Source organism: Amblyomma maculatum, chromosome 6, assembly GCF_055883805.1.
Source record: "Amblyomma maculatum isolate TAMU_Amacu chromosome 6, ASM5588380v1, whole genome shotgun sequence".
NCBI lineage: Eukaryota > Metazoa > Arthropoda > Arachnida > Ixodida > Ixodidae > Amblyomma > Amblyomma maculatum.
The window spans coordinates 54,582,326-54,605,535 of NC_139349.1; the positions used below are offsets into that span (position 1 = coordinate 54,582,326).

Genomic DNA, 23,210 nt, shown 5'->3' on the forward strand with positions numbered 1-23,210 from the left:
CTATTAATGCGAGAATTTTCTCACTCACTCTATGCAAGCTTGCTGAAGTCTTGCTAGATATGCATGATTTGCGCCTCGAATGTAAGTATCTAAATCAATTTTGATTTCCGTGATATTCATTGACGTCAGTATACCTGCACTCCCGCGGTGTTCGGTAAAGAAACAGTAGGAATTCATTTTCAGGTTGCATTTTTGTCTATATTGGGCTACAGATTGCACAGGCTGAATGGTCGCGAAAGGAAAAATGGCACATAATTTAATTCCGCAGCACCCTTTGGTAACTCTTGAAATACAAAAATGCGCGTATATATATGCTACGCGGTGCCATGCTTAGTACAGAATCCCAGGAGCGTGAATAAATCTGCAGCCTTGAAATGTAACGTCTTCCTCTCTTTCTCTCTCTTCACCCTCCGCCTCATCCCTTCCCTCACGACACGGTTCGGGCGTCTAACGTTACAGCACTTCTCCTTTTCTCATAGCAGCACCTTTAAGCCCTGTCTTTACTCCACACGCAGAAAGGGACGACGCATGGAGGTCGGCATGACCTTCTCATGGTCTACGGGGATGACATACCGGAACACTTTTGTGATGGCTGTCCGGTAACGCGATCTTCTTCTTATACTATTTTATTGTGCATCCTTTTTTTTTTTTTTTTTCAAATTTTGAGTTTGTAAGATTTCGCGCTTCTCTAGTTTCCCAGCAGCGTCTCCCGTCATGACTTCTTAGGTGACAGGCATGCGGGTCAATTATACCAAGAGTCGCTTGGCTTCGTGACTCATCGCCCCCACGACATCGCCTCCTCCTCTTCGCAATTCGAAGTAGTCACCTTTGCCTTGCTCTGTTCTTTTGTTGTTGTTGTTTGTTTTTTTTAGCACTGTGCTTTCGTGACTGCCGGATGTGTCGTCATCAGTCATCTTGTGTTCTCGTTTCTTCACAATATGAAGAATGGCTCGTTTCTTCTGTTGCTACTACGGCGACCAGCAAGGCGTATTCCACATAGGCAGACTCAAGACTCCGCGTCGTGAGTTGTGCAGCTGTCTTGAACAAACTAGAGAATATCCTTGGCAAGAAGTTATGCATTTATCTATATTGAGTTCTTTGTTTAGTCTGCAAAAAAAAAAAAAAAAAAACGCGTTTACAGCTTGTGTGCCGAATTTTCGCGCGGCGGTGTCACAATCAAGAAATTCCAATTGACCTCTCTTTCTCTCCCCCCCCCCCCCCTCCTCCTCTTTCACTGGCGCGCGTGGTTATGTTAGCATCTGCAAAGCCCTTCTTTCTTCACACTGGGGCTCCTTCGATTTCCGCATTATTCGGAGGCTGTGGACTTAGTGACAAGCGCTCTTGCGGCTTCGAGGCTCGTCTGGTAGCCAGGTGTCCTAGCATGTCCTCTGACTAGTTCACCACTGTACATCGTTGCGCTTCCGTGGGCGCGAAAAAGAAAAAAAAAGAAGAAAAAAAAAACCTACGTTTTGGACCGCGAGCACAGGCGCCATGTTCTCACCAAGTACGCAGCACAACATTCCAACGAGCAATATGACGACGGTCGGAGAACGCTGAATATGTTCATAATGTACTCCTACCTTAATTATTCCGGAACGCTTGAAACACGTGCTAGCTGAACAGCCTGTGAAAGTGTTCAAGGGCGGCCGCAAAATATTTGCCACACGGACGTCAACACAAACTGCCGATGAAGCGTAAAGCTTTTCGCAATCCCGTACGGGTGCATAGAGGGCGCGGTGACCGCGGAGACCTGGAACGAGGGCTGATCCGTTTTGCTTGAGTCACAGTGATGAAATCCGGCATTTGCACAGAGTGCCGAGGCACATGGGAGAAACCTCTGTCAAAGCTGGTTTCTAGACTCGGGGGAAAAGAGAGCACAGAGAGAGCGAGAAGGGGTTGTTCAGTTTGCGGCTTCTCTGGTATTTTTTAGCTTCGAGGAAGTTGTTGCGGTTGTGATAGACCGTCAAGGAAGCCAGACGATTGTAGACTTTGCTGTCATTGCAGTCACAAGTTGTTGCATGAACTGCGCGCCTCTTGAATTCGAGGCCAAAGATTTGTTCGTCGACATCACGAAGAAAAATCCCCACACTGGATGAATCATGAACTTTTCCGAATGACTTTGTGGACGGTAGAGAATAGCTCTCAGGGCAAGGAGGCCCCATTCGCTATTTTGTGCATCGATGATAAGAATAGAGGACAATGTGAGATCCACTAAGGTTTGAAGGCGTTGTAATTTCGTCCTAAGTGTTCATCTATGATGAAGGAAGGGTTTGCTTGATTGTTCAAATGTTGCTGTTTTTTGTTTTGTTTTTGTTTGTTTGTTTGTTTGTTTTTTGTCGGTGATTGTGTGCAAACCTCAGTTTGCTGAATACTCGATCGCACACATCTGTCACTTGCATTCGTCGCTGGGCTGCTCTGGGAGTGCCTACGCAGAAACTACGCTTTGCGATGTGTTATTCAGGGCACTCTGTTGATAAATTCAATGCGGATCTGACGCACGCATTATTCCGCATAGCATACAGAGAGCAGCACGGCGTATACTTGTCCGCTCAATGGTATGCTGGTGGCGGCCATGCATACATGCCAGCACCGCAATAAGAAAACTGCACTCGGCGCAGAACTTTCGCGTCGAATATCGGTCCTGTATATATTCACCTTAACGATTGCGAGCACATCGTCATTTCAGTGACATTTAAACCTCTGCGAGGCTGACGCTCATGATATGTTACGAAAGCGCCAAATCTATCTTGATGGTTTGTGGATTTTCTCGTTGCAGAAAAAGAAAAAATAAAAAAAGAAGTTGCGCAAATGCGTAAGCTATCGCTGAGTTTTTTTTTTTTTTTTTTGTTTTATGTGTGTGTGTATTCTTTGACATATATCATATCGGCTGCGTCCATCCAGTTTCCCCTTCACACATGAGACGTAATGTCGGCTGTTCATATTTTTGCAAAAATTCTATATGTCCGAGGCGCTGAAGTAGCTGCCTCATGGAGAGACTGGCCGTCCATGACTGAGAAGGATTTCTTCGAATGAATACGAGTTACCTTCCTCCCGACAAAAGATCCAATAGCGGCCTTGCGTATTATCGCATGACCACCATTAAATTGTTTTAAAATACGAGTCAATATACGACCTTCTCGCGAAGCGCGGCAACACGTGCGTCTCAAGTGGTCTTGATAGAATCGGTGCCGTCTTGGCCCATCACACGCTGGGACTTGCGTGACGCACGGTTCATCTCCATGCATTGCTATTTTAAGTGTTGAACAAATTTCTTCACATTTCTGGCAGCTGCATCTGTAACTCAAGGTAGCATATCGGTGTTTTTTTTTTCCTTTTTTTTTTTTAAGGGGGTTTAAAATACCTGTGACTTCAGCCAAGTCTCCCTTGTCTTTAAGGTCTCCCTTCTCCTCCCGCCTTCATATACATGAGTAATATGGTAATGTAATAACGTAAACAACCGTAGTTTCTTCAATAGCCATTTTTGAGCGTCTTCAATAAATCGTGCGCAGAAATTTTCCGAGTACAAGCGTCCTTATACTCATCGTAAAACTAAATGAAACGATCATTTCCTGCAAGTACTATTCTGTTAGAGTCATCTGCAGTGTCTACTGGCCGGCTCTGTAGACGTGGACAGATAGCCTTGGATGTGCAGTGCGGTAATTAGAATCAATGAAAAGGGGTTAAATAATGATGTCAAAATGAGAATTTTTAAATGAAAGAAATCTCGCACCTTTAAAATTACCTGCCTGTGTGCTCGAGGTTAATTTGATGCATACAGTGCCATCGCGTAAGATTATTTCCTTGGCAGTAATATGAGATATAATTTGGAAGGTTGAGGTGTAGGCTGACGAATTGATTAATAAAAGCGTCGAGGTGTAGCACAATGAGCTCTTCCGAACATCCTTGATCTTAAGTGAGTGCGAACAACCCCCGGTTCGGGGAGAAGTTTGCCCGCGAACACGTTCGTGCTAACGCTGATAATACCACCTAGCATATCCTCATAAATGGACAGTACACAACTCCAACTTGGAGATGTGGCTAACATTCTTCCCGCATTATTCCGCGGCCTTGTCATTTACCCTTAAAATAGTGAATTTCAATCAGTCACTCAGTCAATTAATTTTTCTACTACCTCTCACTGGGCGGTGAAACTTACGTTGTGTGTTGTCTTCTGGGCGTCTTTCGCAGGATTTATTCCTTGCCTCCAGAGATGAGCGCCTATATGGCGCTATATAACTATTTGGATGGCTTCGAAGGCGGCAGATGTCAGGGCGTTCTCGGCAGCCCGCAAAAGCGCAGCTGGCACAACACATCCCGCTGACGTCTTCACCCGTATAGGCCACAGTGACTCTCGAGTTCATTCTTAAGTATTTTTTTTTTTTTATTATTATTGAGATGCGCAGCGGCAACAACGGGCGAAGGTAATGAGAAACCGTCTTATTTCACTCGGGGGTTTCTCTCTCTCTCTCTCTCTCTTTGTTTTTATTCGTTGCTTTGTCGTGCCATAATAAGAACGCATACAGTTGTGCTATGGCGGGAAAGCATGTATTGGTGAGTATCAGGGTCGTCGGCCTCACGAGATCATGAGGTGTGCGGAGAAATTAGTTCGAAACACGGCTCTGGGCTCTACACTCACGCCCCTGTCAAATTCAAGGCTGCGCTCTGCGATCTTTATGATCAATTCTTGCTCGTTGCTACACAGGGGTTTGAGATCAGCGGACAAGGCGGGGGGGGGGGGGGGGGGGGAACCAGCAGCGTTCATGGCCTCGACACTCGTGAAGCAGATTGGTTGATTTGGTATGGCTTATGGGGTTTAACGTGCCAAAGCAACTCAAGGTATGCGAGGCGCCGTAGTTTAAGGCCCTGGAGATTTCAGCCATCTTGGGTTCATTAACGTGCAGTGGCATCGCACTGCACACGGGCGCCGGTGCCAATTGCTTCTCGCCTCCATCGAAAAGCGGCCGCCGCGGCCAAATTTCGATTCCGCATCCTTAGGTATAGTAGTCTAGCACCCTAACCACTGCACCACCACTTCGTGGCTGATAAAGATTGCGAACAATTGATTGCTGCACTTTACACAGGGGTAGATTTCGTATTTAAGAGCAGAAAAAAAAAAACTAAATAACAAGGACTGCATAAAATGAACAGAGAAACTGCGAAGCAATTTAAGTAATGAGCAATAACCCTTAAGAAAAAAAAAGCACAAGAGAACTGTCTCTTCGACACCACTCGCTTAACACAGAGGTAGGAAACGCTGTAAAACATGCAAACATTTGCACTATATAGTACAACAGGTCAACACAATAATAAGGTCAACACCAGGAACTCGAATCCATGTTCAACAGTGTGCACACGCGGAAGGTGCACCTCGGAGATTTGATATCAGGCACAACGATTAGCGTACCACTGACAAATCTGGATATGAATTTACGGCTGCCGCAAGCAAGAATTTTTGAATTTGTGCAAGCACAGGCACTGCGCTTCCCATCCATTCAGTCAACAACTGAACCAGTAGAAGATATCTAAATACAAACGTGGCCATGTATGGACATCCTAAAAATATATTCGATCGTTACAAGTTAAGATGCTTTCAGAAATGCAAGGGGGTATGTACACTCATTCCCCGTCCTCCCTATAAGGGGAGTGTAGGGAAATCACTGTTGCTGCGCTTTTATATACCCTAATCAAATGCGCTCCGTTCTCTCTGAAGTACAAACATCGCAGACGGTAACTAAATATTCGTTTTGATTCTCTCTTTATCCATATTATCGCATGTGTGTGTGTGTGTGTGTGTGTGTGTGTGTGTGTGTGTGTGTGTGTGTGTGTGTGTGTGTGTGTGTGTGTGTGTGTGTGTGTGTGTGTGTGTGTGTGTGTGTGTGTGTGTGTGTGTGTGTGTGTGTGTGTGTGTGTGTGTGTGTGTGTGTGTGTGTGTGTGTGTGTGTGTGTGTGTGTGTGTGTGTGTGTGTGTGTGTGTGTGTGTGTGTGTGTGTGTGTGTGTGTGTGTGTGTGTGCGTGCGTGCGTGCGTGCGTGCGTGCGTGTGTGTGTGTGTGTGTGTGTGTGTGTGTGTGTGTGTGTGTGTGTGTGTGTGTGTGTGTGTGTGTGTGTGTGTGTGTGTGTGTGTGTGAGGGAGAGAGAGAAAGAGAGACAGAGAGAGGGTTGTGCTCGGTTTTAAAACATTTCTTCCACATACTTCGAGTTCGACAATGTCTGCTCGATGGTGCGTCGTTCAATAATTTTGCACTCAAAGCACCAATCTCTGAGCTCTTTGCGCTGGTTTCCTGACTTCGCTTTCTCTCTGTTCTTCAGAGCGCAAAGACATTCCGAGCGGCGACATTTAACTGAAAATCGTATTAATAAATCCTGTAGTGAGCCTACATGAATGATGGCAATGCCGTTGAGCAGACGTTTGCTTCACTGTTAATATACTCGCTTGATCTGCGGTTCAGCTCCTGCTGAAATTCTGTGACTATCGAAAAGATGTTGAACGTGTATTTCCTGGGAAAAGGGAACCAAGGAGTGCCAAGGAAGATACTAAGTAGATTTGAATCACTTTATTAAACTGCCGAAAAACTTTTTACGGGAGGTTGCGGGGAGTGAGTTTATTAGGTAGGAGTTTCAGGGGCGGCCTAGACCTGTTCTGCATGAGCCCCGCAGCAGTAGCCCGGTAGTAAGTCCATTAGACACGAAGGGAGCACGGCGGAGCTAAGTCACGGGAAAGGGGTGGTTGGAGCATCAGGCAGGGCGCAAAGGGATGGGGCCAGGAAGACGGGATTCTTCAATTATCCGCGCCCAGAAGCGAACCTGCGTTACGCTGAAGCTTTCCGCAGTGGTGAGAAGCCTAGTGAAGCGCGGGAGCACGAGCGCCATCGCAGGACTAATCCATCAGAACTGGACCTGCCGGGTCCCAGGTGACTTTCTTCCGGCCGGGCGTCGTTGTGGATGAAGGTGTGTACACGACCCTACCGAGCATCTTCACACGTTGCGATGTGTCTGCCCTCTGGAGGGACTATATACAGAGTAATCGCTCCGTTGAAAGAACGAACTAGGATTTGGTGTGCATGCTTTGGTTTCGCGTATATATTTGTTCACATTAACGGAGTTTTAAGCGCCTTATTGCTAGCTTGCGCTCCACATTAGGGAACTCGGTGTCTTTGGTATACGGGGTGGTAAGCGGTATCTGATAGTACTAGAAAGAGCCCTGAACCCTGCTAAGCATAGCGCTTAAAAACGAAGAGTTTTCTCGCGCACTACTGGGCACGACTGATAAATTTCTCAGGATAAAGGACGAGTTGTACCAAACAACAATGCGCTCGTGACATGCGTCAGCGTTTTGCTGGCCAGCATATCCTCGGTTGGCGTAGTTCTTGCGTTTCGTGGTTTCGTCTTGAGCAGTAATGAACAAGCGTATTGAAGTGCCTTTTCTTGCCATTTAAGTTAAGGGTACTTTGACCTTCATACTAAATTAGTATAAGAAAATTGTGCTAAACAGAAAAGAAAACTGTGCTGCGATTTTGTATTGCGTCTACTATTACTTAAATCGACTGCACTACTTTCATGTAAATCCTCTCACACGACTCTATTGAGTAATCTCCTAACCTCTAGCCGTATCTGTACAGAGAAAAGTTGAAACAGAACGAGTTATAGGCGAGTTATAGGCAGTGCTCTGTGCCGCTATTGTTAAAGACATTATGTTATTTTCTAAACATCGGCTCGGGGCGTCTAAAACCCCGCCTAAATGTTTACATTGTATGGACAAAGCAGCACTGATACCATAGAAATCTGTATAACACTCTCTCTGTTTATGTGCCAATTTCTTCTGCCAACGATAAGGATATAACGGTGCCTTACAGAGGAACACATTGAGAACGCTGTCGTTATTAAAGCAAGCGCTACAGCCGGTATTTATTTTAACGCTCTGCCCAGCGTTCTGCTCGATGCAGTACCTATATGATTTCACAAAAGGCATAACTTCATCCTCTCACTCATTCGAGATAAAGAGAAGCCAGCTGTGCAGCATGGCCTGACAGCTCTCCGGTATTCCGGTAAGTTCGAGAATCTCGGAGCATTACATAACGTCTATGAAAGATGTGGTGCATTTTTTGTGCGTGTCAGGAGCGATGCTGCGACCACTTTGTATCTCCTCTTGGTAATAAAATTTGCGTCACCTTTAAACGGCACACTGGCACCATGAGATAGTCATTTATGTTGACAAAGCATGTTTAGCATAAAACACGCGACACGGATGATGAGTGACGAGCTTGCCAAGGTACAGGTTCGCAGCTGCGTTTCACATACACGTACACACAAATAAAGAAATATTAAACTCATGCAGCAGGCACGAGAATTGAGCAATTGCTCATCGCTGCGCGCTACAGTGTTGAGAAATATGAACTCATTATAAATACAGTCTTGCGCGCACCAGAAACGGCAGCATGAGACAACCATCGCCGATGGTAAAGTGCATCGAATTGGGGTGACTACCCAGCGATTGCAATAACTGACCTTTCGAGACGTAAGCTCTGCATTCTAGAGGTAAAAATAAATTTGAAAAGAACTGCCGTATCGTTTTGCGCGTCTTGAAATACCTAATGTGGAAGGTGACACTGGCCCCGTCTGTTGCTATATACTGCCGCCGCCTCGAGACAGCAAAAAAGTTCTGTTTATGCTAATTCTTTCTTTTGCTACTGTTGTTGTTTAGAATTCCTAAACCGAGATCCAAATCTCGCGGTTCAGGAGTGGGGATGCGATGCATAGCATTTGCGGCACAACTTGCTCGAGGCCTATTGGTGAAAATGTCAGGGCGAGCGTTGCCTGTGCTTCTCGGCGCATGCATACTCATGCGCGCACCTTGCCGTAGACGTCAGCCGCTCACGCTTTTAGCGCAGATAACAAGCGACGAGCGTTTTATGCCTCGTGATACACTTTGTTTCGAAGCTATGTAGTTATATAAGTGTGCCCGTTCAAAAGATGAACATTGGCAGGTTGCGAAAGGTCGAGAAGAAAAACACAACCTGGTGAAAAAGAAAAAAGAGTTATCAGCTTCGCACAAAGAGATATGCCCTTGGCACCTGTTGTATTTCCTTATTGCTCTGCAAGAAGCAACAGAAACAAATAAAAAATTATCCCCTCTTTGACTCCCCATTTCGTCAGATGCAAGTTTGGCGTGTTGGAAGCTTCCCTTGTGCCTGCTATTCGGATGCGAGTTTCAGCACTGGAGCGAACAGTAATCATGGTGATATAGCTGCTAGAAGGTTCGGTTTGCGTTAGAGCCTGAAAGGCGTTGTAGCAGCTGCAGCGTGAGGGGCCGAAACTTCCCAAAACGCGTGATCTGGAGTGATGCGCGGAACGATGTTTGAGAAAGAAAGTGAGCATCTTGGTTCTTCTTGCTCGATGGCTTTCTTGAATTGACTAGCATGTGCGTGCTCATGAGTTTCAACAGGTCGCTGAGCTGTATTGCTTTTTGATAGGTGCTCTTTGACGCTTTTATCAGAAAAAAGACAACATTCTACCATATCTACTCACTAATAGGTTCAAAGGCGCTTTTACTTTTTTTTTAGAGAGACCGGCGCGCATTCCGAAATCGGTGGCCGACCAATGTGCTATCACGTCCAAGGTAGCACACTAATCCAACTTATGAAAGGTATGGCTAGAAAAACGCCAGTGACGCTAGCTTTCCCTTCCGGTAGCCTTGAAACCTTAATTCATTAAGTGCGGCAGTTGCTGCTATCGTTAAGCGCATGAATGTTTTATTACTTTTCAATAAGGCCGCTTGAACATTACGTAACGTACGGAGCCATGCAGCGTCGTCACCGCGTTGACTATGGCCTTGTCGATAAAAAAAAAAAAGAAAGCAAAAAGAACTTTTCCGTCTTAAAACCCGCAGTGAGCAGTAAAGTCCCTGTTACCTTCTCCATATATCGGTAACCATCCTACCGTTTTCCGTACAGTTTCAGAACGAAATTAAAGCATACTAGTAGCGCGTGTTTTATAGTTCATCCTTCGAGAATAAGTGCCGGCTTCTGTCTCGGTGCCCAAGAAAGGCGTCTTTGATTACCAGTGTCTCATTTCGTATACACGGAAGCTTCGATATAGCTATGGTCGAGCCCCCAGTCACCTTAATTGATTATTAATGCTTGGAGCTTCTGTTATTCGGTTTGACCAGCAACCAACAAATTCAAATTGTGTTTTTTATTTCGGCTTCCGATCCAGAGGAATCGACCCGTACGAAATGTGGACGATATGCGTGTAAATACGGAGGGTTAAACCAAGCATGGTTAGGGGGATCGCACATTGCGCTGTTGCTATCATGCCCCCTCCATATTTTTAAAAGCACTTTTTGCCTACATCAGCGCAGTTTCTTTTATCATTTGCAGCTAACTCGGAGAAAGTTTAGGTGATCAGCATTTGTAAATATCACTAGAAAGCGATGTTATGCGAAATAATTTTTATGTGGCAAAGTATTTTCATTTGATTTACTTCCTGCACGCGCAAGTTCGCATCTTCTGCTGCGTCCTAATGCCTCGTTGTAAAAGGAAAATGAAAAAAAATAAAAGAAGTATCTACTTTTTTAGCGACGAAAAGTTCAACATAGCTTGCGTAAATCACGTTCCCCGTCAACTAGGCATAAATGTGGCAAAACCTCTCTGCCTCTGCACGATTGAGGATCGCGTCAGATGTGCGCGTGAAAAAAAAAAAAAAAAAAAAAAAAAAAAGGGAAAAAAAACCTGAGTTGACGATGTTTCGAAGCAAACTGCAAAACTGCGTTGTTTAGATATTCCTGCTATGTGTTAAGTGGTGAAAGTGTACTAGGAGATACAATATAGAGACGAATTACTCATAAACGTCCCCCTGAGCGCAATCACGCAGCAATGAACAAAGCTTCGCAGCTTCCTCGCTGCTCTAAGATCGACTGTAATGAGCATTTGGTCGATTGAAATTAGCAAGACCTGGGGATTCACCTAAACAGTTCGTAAGCATGAGTTGATAGTATGCGACAAATATAGATGACGCGGAATTCATTGGCCACATTCAGGGCATCCAGGTTTAATCCAGATAAGGACCAACTGAGCTGAAACACTAGCAGTCATACCTTTTCCCGCAGCCAGGCTATTCGAACGACACTCAAGGTAGCGAAATGCGCGAGCCTTCCGAGCTTTTAGCACGTGCGGCGAAGGTCACGAACTCGTCGCGTTCACGGCCGGCACGTGTCACGCTGTAACGTCGAGGAAGTTACGCGCTTAGCGAAGTGTGCACGGATAGCGGCGAATAACCGCCCCCACTCACTTACCCTCCTTCTCCTGGTCTCCCCTCAAAATATCTCGCGCCGCGTCATCCCGCGGCAGTGCGGCGTACAGGCTTGCGCATTATGTCTGCACGTTCTCGTACTCCCAGTGACTCCACGGCGCCCGCTCGAGCTCGGCAGCGCGTATTCAACGCCAGGCAGTCGAGGAGCGCGCTAGGAGAAAGCGACGCGGTGGTGGCGGCGGCGGTCGGCACGTATTTACCTGTCACCGGAATCCCCATTCATCACGGGAGTCCGAGGGGCGCGGACGCCGGAGCCGCGCTGCTCGCTTCCTCTCTCGCCTGCCTGCCTGCCTGCCTGCCTGCCTGCCTGGCCGTCCACCGCGCGCCGCTAACAATGCAGCGTGTCATTCGTGCGGTAATTGGTGCAATTTCCACGTCACCTGAGCCGACTTATCTCCCTCGCCGCTGTCCCCGCTTCCCTCCGCGCGCTCTTCCCTTGGCACCTTCCTCCAGCGTACTGGGCCCCGGCTTGCTCATTCCAGCGTCGAGCCGAGCTGGGCTTTCGGGACGATGGTAGGGAGTTTGAGCCCGCGCTTGGCTGCCTTTTTTGCAGGTTGGGCAGGAAAGCAGGTTGGCGGAAAAGGGGGCGAGGCGGTTATAGTCCTTATCACGCAGCCAGCACCGGTGGTCTTTCCCTCCTTCTGCTCTCTTTTCCCTCTTCGTCCAGTGTCCAAGCGCCGCAGCGTTCGTCCCTGCATCTACAGCCGTCGCGCGAGCCGCATGGACCGGAGGGATGGGTAATCTCTCGCTCCGACTCCGAGGGAGTCGTTTGCAGCGCACTCTATTATGTGTGCTACATATAAATACGCGTACACGACTAGGCTGCTAGACCTGCGTCCGTTGCCGCGTACAACCTCTGTCACACTCTCTCCTTCGCTTTCCGCAGTGGCTGTATTAGTAGCCTCCATCGTCAGCGTGGCCCGTGCCAGCGCCTCATGGCTCCGCTCGACGAAATGCTATAGTTGTGCTGGCCGGTGACTCACACGCGGGCCTTGCATTTGGCTGATTTGTATCTGGAGCGGCTGCAAATGGGAACCTGCTTTGACGGCGTCGATAGACTCGAGCGTGGCGCACCTCCCGCCGGCCCGTTCGCTTCCGACGCTGTGTTCGTTACTGCGTGGGTGGGTTGCTGACAGTTATTAACGGATAGGGCAAGCGGGTTGCAGATGTACACCTAATCGCTTGCTGTTCTGCTCTCTAATCGGTCCCTGATTTTGCTGGCTAGAGGAAGCTGATAGCAGAAGACTGCACATTTCAGTCTATATTCATGGTATGATATAGTCAGGAGCATCTTTTAAATAATAACATGTTCAGCCGGCATGATCTGTTATGTCAAGCTTCGATAACCATGAAGAGTGCTGGTTGGTGTGGGCTACATACAGGTGACCAGAGAATTTTCGTAGGCTTTAAATTTGGCGAAGACACGCTGGAAGCGCAGGGATGACGGGAGGAGGACCAGAACGTTGCGCGTCGACAATGATAGAAATTTGGACAAGTCGGTATTAATCCATCATGTAAAAGACAGCGGACAAGGGATAGGAACACGCACACAATAGCGTTACTGGTGTATGCTCTTATCCTTTGTCCGTTGCCTTGACTCTGCGCTCTCTTTTACGTGATTAGCGCATATAATTGTTTGCAAAAACTAAACAAATCTCAGAGACTGCTGGATTATCAATTCTGAAACTCAATAGCGATCACGGTGAAAGCACTATTTACATTATTTTCTTTGAAAAAAAAAAAAACGGTCCAGAAATGAGTCAGGTTTTATTAAGATTATAGCTCTTTTGCAGGACCTGTTCTTGCGTGAGGTAGAACTGCTGTGACGGCAGATATGTTTTCTATTTCCACCTTAGTATCCACATTTGCCCAACAACACTCTATTTTCATTATCATCCATCATCTATCTGGCAAATTGCAAGTGGCACAAATTATAGCTGCACATAACGAATGGACGACCATCTCCAACTTTCACGGTCAGCTCGTGCCTTCTCAGTCAAGGTCGTCAGTTACGAACAACAAAGTATTAAATGCGCCTATATGTATTGTGACCCTATGCTGTAGCCCAGATGCAGGCTAGGCAGCCCACAGACACTTGTGTAAAATAAAAAAAAGCACTTCGCTCTAAACTCTTCGAGAAGACATGCAGTAAAAAAAGACGAGGATTCTATCCCCCCCTTCCCCCTCCCCCCTGCCTGCTAAGAAAAAAAAAACGTGATCTATCGCACACGCATACACACTCATGGAGTCGCGCAGGACGCCACAGGGGCGCAATTCGATGCGAGGGTAGAATCTGGACCGCTCGGACATTCTTGGCAGTAGGCTGGCGGGAAAACAGATAAAGAAAAGCAAGAAAACCTACACTGGGTGGAATAACAACGGAACCATTCACGGGGCAGAGCAATCGGCTAAATAGCCCCGACAAACTGGCCCGTCCTGTCGGCATCTTACTTGGCAGAGACTTGCCATGGGGAACCCTGGGGGACGACGATCCGCTCCTCCTCCAAGCCATATCCCCAACCTCGGAACGCAAACACACAGTGTGACCGCGCGCTCCGGCACGTCGCCACCGAGAAGTCTCCTCCGTCGACGCTTGCAACTTCGCCACCCTCCTCACCTCTGAGACTCACTGTGCCCACACGCACTCCCAGTCTCCTGTTGCTTTGCTTCGGACCAACCTTTATTTTCCTTCCCAGCCGGCTTTTCCCGTGTCTGCGTCCCGATGTCGTATAGAGAACTGGCATTGCCAGATCATGCCACCGGCGGCTCTTCTTTTTGTCTCTCCCTAAATACGTGCCAACCCTTATTCCCACTTCGCCTGATTGGACTCACCGCTGCAGCACTCGCATCGCGCACGTCGGGCTGTCATGTGTGCGGGGGCACAGGCGAAAGCGGGTCCACCCTTGCACGTATACGGTGCCAACCGAGTACACTCGGCTAGAGGTTGCGGAGACGGTGAACTGCCATATTTGGACGAGGGTGGCCGCTGACTGCACGCAAGCGTTTGGGCGAACGGCCACACGCGAGGTTTGAAAAGTAAGACACTTTGAAGGAGGGTGATGGTTTGCTTGGTTGCGACAGATGATACTACTATAGTGGTCGCGTAAAAAGCAAACGAACTACATCCAGTCGCTGTGGACATAGTGTTAATTTTTTTTAATACTATTTCATTCTTGCGGACAGTAGAAGCAGTAGGGGCCGACTTTCTTCCCACTCTTTTTTTTTTTTTTTTGCCATGACATTGGGGGGGGGGGGGGGTGAATTACACCGAAGGAAGGACGGCGATCCATCCAGCGAGCTTTGTTTCAGCTTTAAGGTTCGTTGAAAAATAGGCAGAATTCATAGATGGAAAACACAAAGGAACATTCAGATCACTTGTGTATCTGAGACTCTTCGATTGATCCTTGTAAACGCGCGTCTTCACGTAATGGTTGACCCTATGTGATATACGAACACTTCATTAGCATGCAACAGCGGCGCGCGCGTGTGTGCGTGCGTGTGTGCGTGTGCGTGTGTGTGTGTGTGTGTGCGTGTGCGTGTGCGTGTGTGTGTGTGTGTGTGTGTGTGTGTGTGTGTGTGTGTGTGTGTGTGTGTGTGTGTGTGTGTGTGTGTGTGTGTGTGTGTGTGTGTGTGTGTGTGTGTGTGTGTGTGTGTGTGTGTGTGTGTGTGTGTGTGTGTGTGTGTGTGTGTGTGCGTGTCATATGCGCAAAAAAGCACTCTAACGTAGTAGTAAAAGGCCCCGTTCTCCAGAAAATCCAGCGTTGGCGATGTCCGCGTCGGCGTTGTGAGCGTAATATCGCGGGCATGGGTAGTTGGCATGCGACATGGCCATGCACTCACTGCTCGCAGTTCGGCCTACGTGACGTCACAAGAAAATATTACATCACAGCGTTGGAATATGTTGCCATCTGAGTTTTCACCTTTGACATAAGGAGGTCAGATCGAAACATCCAGCCGTCCACAACCCTTAGATCCCGAGGTGAACACGCTGTCCCAGGGGCACCCAGGCACACGTCCTTATATGGTTTTGCTAAAGCGAGGCTGTATACATTTATGTCGAGTTGTCTTTAGTTTTATCTGGTAGCTTACGACTGTGTGGTAATGAGCCTATGTGAGAGATTAAAAGCGAAAATAAAAAGATGAGATTAACGAGTAGCAAAGTCTATGTTCGTGAACGGGTATCCGCAAGGAGAGCCCGCAAACGTGAGCCATCTATTATTTCGAGTCGCAATCGTAAACGCGGATCTTGAATGTCGCCTGAACGTTCTTTCTTTTCTTTTTGAGTACTGGGGTGGACGAACGTGATCCTCTCAATATGTGAACAAGCCCTCTCATTGATATTGCAACTGTGTACCAGATTGTTGCTTGGTGCTCCGTGGTCGCTTCGCTCATAGACTAGCGGTGCTCATTTCGGACGCTAACCTACGTCTCTAGCTCCGCACCTTGGACCAGACGCAAGAGTGCGCAAGACGAAAAAGGAGAAAGAAGGTAGCAGGAGGGGGAGGGGGGGGAGGGGGGGGGGGGGGGGCGTCCTATCCAGTCTATCTGCTCCACCGTGCGGCGCGCACACGGACGCGCGGGTTGCAGCGTTTGGCGCCTCGATTGGAAGGTGTGAGCCGGTACGTGACTCGACTACGCAAGCGACTGGGCTGATTTGACGTCTCTATTTCCCGGACTTTCCTCGCTTTCGTTGTCCTGCGCTCGAGCTGGGGTTCACCTTGCGCCAGAGCAGTCGTGTATACAAACGGTGCAGGCGAGCGACAACGTCTCACGAGAAGGTACACCGGCGCTTATTGTGGCAACCCCGAGAAGCCGAGTAATGTACACCTTATTTTTAACCGCGCAAATGAACCGGGTGTTAGGCCATATCTGCGCCATATGGACTACCGTTCACTGCCACAAATAGCCTTTAGATAAAGCTAGTCTATGGCAGTTTCGGTGCGTATAACGTGTGGCTTCATCGTATTTCTAAGTTCCCTGGCGTGCTGTAGAACATTATGAACAATTCCTGGACTTGAGTAAACAGCTGCGACTGCGTTCTTCCGAGTTTACTACGATTACTTTCATCCCTTTCTTATTTGTTTCTCCTGTTCAGGAGTCCGTTCTGAGTGGACTGCGTATTTCCTTTTCCAATACGTCCCCGCCTCCCTTCGCTCTCTCCTTCACCCGTTTTATCTACTTGAACACATTGGCTCGCTGCTACAGTAAACGTCGTCGCTGTATGACACAAAACCTCCCGCAGTTGCCGTGACTGTAACTGGCCTGTATCTGTGCCCTCAGGTGCCTTCCGCAGCATGCCTCATATTACGAGGAGTCAGTTGTCAACGCTTCTTGTCACGTACACGTAGGTGTAATAGGTGTGCGGGAAGACACCTAAGCAAACGCCAGGTTGAGAATTGAGTCGTTGCCTCGTGTTTACGTGTCGCCGAGATTCTGATGTTCTCTCTTATTTTTCGTTGGCCGTCGTTCGATGTGTCCACGGCAACCCTGTCGCTCCGTTCGGAATACTTTTCGACCGCGCTGCCCGTATGTGCTGGTGCGTACAAATGAGAAAACTGCAGCTCCGACACCTTTGCGACACGGCAACGAATTTTGTGTTGCTGTCATTCTATTTTTTTTTTTTTTTTTTTTTTTTGTGGTGGAATGTGATCGTAACCTTTTTGTAACCTGCGCGTGACATGCTGACTTATGTCTACCTCCCTCCCGTAGCTTGTTTATTGCTTTTTTTTCTCCATTCCGTCAGGAAAGCAGAATGTTTTTATACAGTAGCTTCGCGTGTGTTTTCGCGCGTAAGAGTCATGATCTGATACATTTCCTACTTGAGAACGCGAACGTACGCTGCTTTCTGTTCCAAAGACTAAAGAGAGTTTACGGCAGCCGCGGAACAGTATGGGGCATACAGAAGGCGAGAGGGAGGGAGGGAGGGAGGGAGAGAGGGAGGGAGGGAGGGAGGGAGGGAGGGAGGGAGGGAGGGAGGGAGGGAGGGAGGGAGGGAGGGGTTTCTGTAGTCAAAATCGCGCAGAGTTTGAGAGAAGAGCAACGTCTTGGAAATGGCGACCCTCAAATGTTGTGCGTGGACCAAGGAAGATGTTGAACGCAGTACACATTAAGCCCCACAAAAGTGCGGAGTAACCAGATATGAATATTAATGCAAATAATACATCAAAATTAGCTATACCCAAAGCACGAACAAGCCCCTAGCGAGTGACAACTAAGGCAAGCGAAAAACGCTTCCACTACACCTACGCAAGTTCACATGGTTGTGGCAAGGTTTGCACTAAGCACGCATGCAATTATCTTTACGCGACCCCAAACAAGTATGCAATTGTCGTGAATACTTTACTCCCACGGACATTAGCTCGCATCTGCATAAGAAGTAAATAAAAATGTGAACGTGATATCTCAATGTCATTAGCGAATCATGTTATTTGATATTAGTTGATAGGTTGTCTAGGAAAATTAAATATAGAAGTTTTGATGCGATCCTCGACCACAAAAGCAAGACTGAGAGCGGTTTCATCGTCCAGATGAATATTTGTTCACATGCATGCTGTTCCAGCACGTGAACAGTTGATGTCGGCTGGTGTCACGCGAAAGTTCAGCTTCGGGCATGCGCTGTATTTGTGTATTAAAAGTTTGTCTTTTGTCGAAAATATCAGTGAGACGAAAATCATATATACCAAGTGTCGGTAACTATTCCGTAACTGAATGGGGTGTTTGTTGAGATGGAATCCGCATCGTTGCGCAAACGCTAACTCAACAGCGTTAGAAACCTGTTCTGCAGGAAATGTGACGTTGTCGACGCCACGGCGTCGACATTCTCCGCGCTTGTGAGCGAAAACTCACGAGCATTGCTCTGGCGGATGGTAGTTGGCAGGTCACATGGCCGACCGCTGATTGGTCGGTGGTTTCAGTGACGTTATGAGACCTTATGACGTAGCAGAAGATACAAAATTGAACCCTGGACCCTGGGATCCTCAGAGTCAGACATGTTACTTCTATAGGCAACGCATGCGCGTTCGTATAATCGTATAGCTTGGTTAAAGTAAGACTTTATAGGTACTTACAGGGATTATAGGTACTTACAGGGAATATAGGTACTTACAGAGAATATAGGTACCTACAGGAATTATAGGTACTTATAGGGGTAGGTTTTTTATGTTAGGTGGTCTTGTACATAATATGGTAGCTTACGCCATGTGCTAATGAATATGTGCGAGATGACTGAGGCACGACGTAAGTTAGTCATATTGAGTTCTATGATACAAAACCATATAAGCATATATGATGCTCTGAAAGCCTGATTAAATGCGTTATGTTAACATAGCCAGACATTTTGGGACATTTATTTACCGGGCAAACGTTCTTGAATGTGATTCTTTTAACATATTGTTCAACAACACAACAACAATCTACATATCCGCAGATTTATTGTCAAAACTGCAACCCATTGGCTTTCTTTCGACACACTTAAATACTCGTTGTGAGCGCGGAACAAACTTCAGAAGCAAGACTTTGCTACGTATCGCAAGATTCAACGATTTTTAAATAAATTTTGATTAAACATGTCTTACAATTTTCACAGTTGCCTCACAATTACTTTCAAAAAAACAACATATTGGTTTTCTATGGCAGTTTTATATACTGTCTGCAAGTGCAGAGAGTTTTTGTCACGCATCGAAAGCTTTGACCATTCTCATCAGTCATCAATACACGCATAGCGGTATGTTACAACATCCTAAAGTCCATCACAATTAAAAGGTGTTGCACAATCCGGACCTGAGGATGAAGTTTGCAATGCATACAGTTTCTTTGAAACGCTGCCTTTCCATCCCTCTCTCACAGCTTTTATATCCACTCCCTCCTTTCCCCCAGTGCTGGGTAGCAAACCGGTTTCTTTTACGGGTTAACCTCCCTGCCTTTCCTCATCATCTTTCTCCTCCTACTGCCTTTCCTAAGCAGTTGAAAAATATGAATCAAAGAATGTTTGTTTGCCTAAAAGCATTATGGAGTACAATTTAATGTAATCGGATGTGCGCATTGCAAAATAATGTAAAATATTGCTTCGTACCTTCAAGTTTAAACAGGACTTAAAACTGTGGTTTACTGTGAGTACACCACCGCACATTTCACACTGATGTTTGCATGTTTGCGTGTGTGTGTGTGTGTGTGTGTGTGTGTGTGTGTGTGTGTGTGTGTGTGTGTGTGTGTGTGTGTGTGTGTGTGTGTGTGTGTGTGTGTGTGTGTGTGTGTGTGTGTGTGTGTGTGTGTGTGTGTGTGTGTGTGTGTGTGTGTGTGTGTGTGTGTGTGTGTGTGTGTGTGTGTGTGTGTGTGTGTGTGTGTGTGTGTGTGTGTGTGTGTGTGTGTGTGTGTGTGTGTGTGTGTGTGTGTGTGTGTGTGTGTGTGTGTGTGTGTGTGTGTGTGTGTGTGTGTGTGTGTGTGTGTGTGTGTGTGTGTGTGTGTGTGTGTGTGTGTGTGTGTGTGTGTGTGTGTGTGTGTGTGTGTGTGTGTGTGTGTGTGTGTGTGTGTGTGTGTGTGTGTGTGTGTGTGTGTGTGTGTGTGTGTGTGTGTGTGTGTGTGTGTGTGTGTGTGTGTGTGTGTGTGTGTGTGTGTGTGTGTGTGTGTGTGTGTGTGTGTGTGTGTGTGTGTGTGTGTGTGTGTGTGTGTGTGTGTGTGTGTGTGTGTGTGTGTGTGTGTGTGTGTGTGTGTGTGTGTGTGTGTGTGTGTGTGTGTGTGTGTGTGTGTGTGTGTGTGTGTGTGTGTGTGTGTGTGTGTCATATTTATTTCCCCTTCTTTACTATGCACACAAGGCTGATTGTTTAGGATACTATCCGACTGGAACGTGCAGAGAAGGCTCCTGCGAGACTACGGAAAGAAAGTTCTTCCTTTTTCTTTTTACCCACTACCAGCGCATTGCTTTGGCAAGAGCGATGTCGCGCTAGAAAAGCCGAGTCAACAACCGCAAGGCACAGTTCCATCATCGGCTACGTCTGTTCTACTTTTGCCATGGCGACGGCCTTGACTTAATTAACAGCGACGAGAGATCTGCCCAATGGCCTCTTAAATCGATGATAAACTGACTGCGGTGATGGCTCGACTGCTGGGAATGCCAGCGTACCAACGACAGAGATGTGTGAAGTTTCGAGACCCATCGTCAGGAGGATTCTTCCATTTTGCTTTAAATATTCCCCACCTGGTATGCGGACCTTGATAAAGCAAAATGTCGGTACCCTAAGCAGCAAACATAAAGTGACACACTTGTGTCAGCCACATCTGCCTTATGCATAGATTCGAACCATCGTTTAGTTTCGACTTCAACCATTTCTGATGAAAAAAAAACACATATGAGTTCCGAACTTTCAGCATTTCTTCTTTAGAAGGGACAGCTAGACGGCATACATCGTGTGCGCATCGCCGAGCGGACGAGAAAAGCAGAAAGGTACATTACTTCATCATTCCGTGCACTGCTTATTATGTATATCATTCGATCGCCGTTGTGTAAAGGTTATAGAAAAGAAAAAAAAAACAAAGCAAATCGATACCTCTATGAAAATGGCGATACGTGCCCTCCGTTTTTTCTCGGTGGCTCTTCCACATCGAGCTCGTGGCCTTTTCTTCAGCATGAACAAAAGGGGCGAGCCAGGCCACTTCCATAGCTCATCGCCTCTTACTTTCCGACTTCCGCCCTGCTACATGCACGCGAGCGTGGTGGTGGTCTCATATCCGCAGTATGCGTAAAGCCACAACAATGTCAAAAGAAACAAAACGAGACACGGTGAAAAAAAAAAAAAAAACTAAACGTCGCGCATATTTCCCCGCTGATAGAAGATGGGGCTGGACGAAGGAAGGCTCCTCTCATTCACGAACTGCATTGATATTCAGAAATCCGCTCACTCGCTTTTTCCTTTGCCTCTCTCCCTCCACCGCCACCCACTTCCTCGTGGTAGTCATTTCCTGTTCCGGTTCTCCCGCAGCGCAGCCATCTTTGTGGCATAGTGTCATTGGTCCGTTCTTGCATGCACTCACAAGGGAGGCGGCTGGGTGGACCGCCTATGCACTCAGTAAGCTGCAATGAAAGGGAGAGCAGCAAATGTATGTATGCACATATAGACGGGCCATGAGCGTCGATATAAGAACGCCAGCACTGTGTTTCGCTCGCTAAGTTTTCGCTCGTCGCTCGGTTTCAAGCAAAGCGGGGGCGAGTGCGCGTTCAGGGGCACGCTATATAGGCGACGTCTTGGAGTGCAGAGAGGACGGAGACAGAACAATTCACGTACGACGCTGGTCGCTAATGCGAACCCCATTAGGCTGTTTGAAGAGGATCGTGGAGGCGTTTTGTGCTCGAAGCGACACTGAGGATGGGACAGCTAGCAGCGGTACAAGAAGAGAGAAAAAGAGTACAGGGGCGAGCTGTCGTTGGACAACAGCTTTTGCCTTAGACCTCCGTGCGCCGGTCTCGAGAAAGTTCCAACTGTCGTCACCAACTCTTGTTCGTATTATATCGCGTATTCATGTTGCTGCCCTTGTGAAAGTGAATAGCGCTGGATTCGTTTTTTTTTCTTACTTTTGACTATTTTCTTTCCCCCTTCAAGTAATGCACAGTAGCTTTCTTTTTAATTCTACTTGCATGTTTCTGCCGCTGTGTTTGTTGATAATCTACGACAATCATTGCTCACATCCCCAACTGGATTTTGAAGAGAAATAAAGTGGTCGTTCGTAGTGACAAAGGGGAGGGCTTAGAATGGAGCAGCACGAGTTCACGACGTGTGCGTCCAACAGCCTTATTCGCGAAGCAAAACTTTCCCGTCCCAATGTTATGCTTCGTAACAAACTCGCTTCGTTCGTTCGGGGTGCACCCGAGTCGTGTGCACGCTCGGCTATACTAGAAGAGGAAGTTTTATAAAATCAAGTGTCTTCCTGAGAAAAATGTTTCAAACACAATAACTCACATGAAGTTCACACACTCACATGATTCAGGCTATGAAGAACACTGTAGTGGAGGGCTCCGGTATTTTCACCATCTGGCTTTGCTCAGCCTGCTCTGAAATCATAGATTATGCCCAGGCATCTTGCCTTTCGCATCCATCAAAACACAGGCGGCGCGGCGGAATCGAACCCCTGTCCTCGGGATTAGCGGTCGAGTATCTGAACCACCGCGTCAGAGCTCACGTGTAGGGAAGAGAGCGCTTCATGCAATTACCAATTGGGGGCGAATGAATATGCGAGCGATCACGGCAATTGCTCTATGTTTTACTGTGCAGGCTGTCCTTGGAAAATTTCCTTATAGTATGAGAGTTCTTCGATATCGTAATTCACGGCATCTGTCTCTAGAGCCTATATCGACTTATACAGGGGCAAAGCATGTGGCTCCATGCCTGCCATGCATTATTAACACACGATTCATATTGTTAATAACGCCTGTTTTGTCACCTGCCTTGCCTCTATCCCCATACTTTAAACACTCCAGTCACGCCTGACCATCGCAGTCAAACGACCATCGCAGTTAAGCCGGTCACACGCGCTACTTAAAACACTAATGTCCAGACGTTGTGCAGAATATCTTTTTTCACAAGAATCATTGACGCAGTAAATGCAAACACAAGGGCGCGCGCGCGTGTGTGTGTGTGTGTGTGTGTGTGTGTGTGTGTGTGTGTGTGTGTGTGTGTGTGTGTGTGTGTGTGTGTGTGTGTGTGTGTGTGTGTGTGTGTGTGTGTGTGTGCGTGTGCGTGTGTGTGTGTGTGTGTGCGTGTGCGTGTGTGTGTGTGCGTGTGTGTGTGTGTGTGTGCGTGTGTGTGCGTGTGTGTGTGTGCGTGTGTGTGCGTGCGTGCGTGAGCGTGTGTGTGTGAGTGTGAGCGAGAGGGAGACATTTGACTGAACAAGAAATTCCCATGTGCGCACGCGTGTA

General features: G+C 47.3%; 1 protein-coding gene and 2 long non-coding RNA genes across 4 annotated transcripts in view; 2 read left to right on the forward strand and 1 right to left on the reverse strand.

The window, feature by feature from the left end:
• Positions 1–4,330, reverse strand: part of LOC146185770 (uncharacterized) — a 39,618-nt gene extending 35,288 nt beyond the window's left edge. Inside the window, exon 1 of the long non-coding RNA XR_014707817.1 lies at positions 4,157–4,330. This is a non-coding gene — a long non-coding RNA (uncharacterized LOC146185770). The remainder of the gene's footprint in view (positions 1–4,156) is intronic.
• Positions 1–6,388, forward strand: part of LOC146185771 (uncharacterized) — a 37,251-nt gene extending 30,863 nt beyond the window's left edge. The window contains exon 3 of the long non-coding RNA XR_014707818.1: positions 6,308–6,388. This is a non-coding gene — a long non-coding RNA (uncharacterized LOC146185771). The remainder of the gene's footprint in view (positions 1–6,307) is intronic.
• zfh1 (Zn finger homeodomain 1) overlaps positions 1–23,210 on the forward strand; it is a 195,014-nt gene that overhangs the window by 51,413 nt on the left and 120,391 nt on the right. The gene's annotated exons all lie outside the window — the stretch shown is intronic.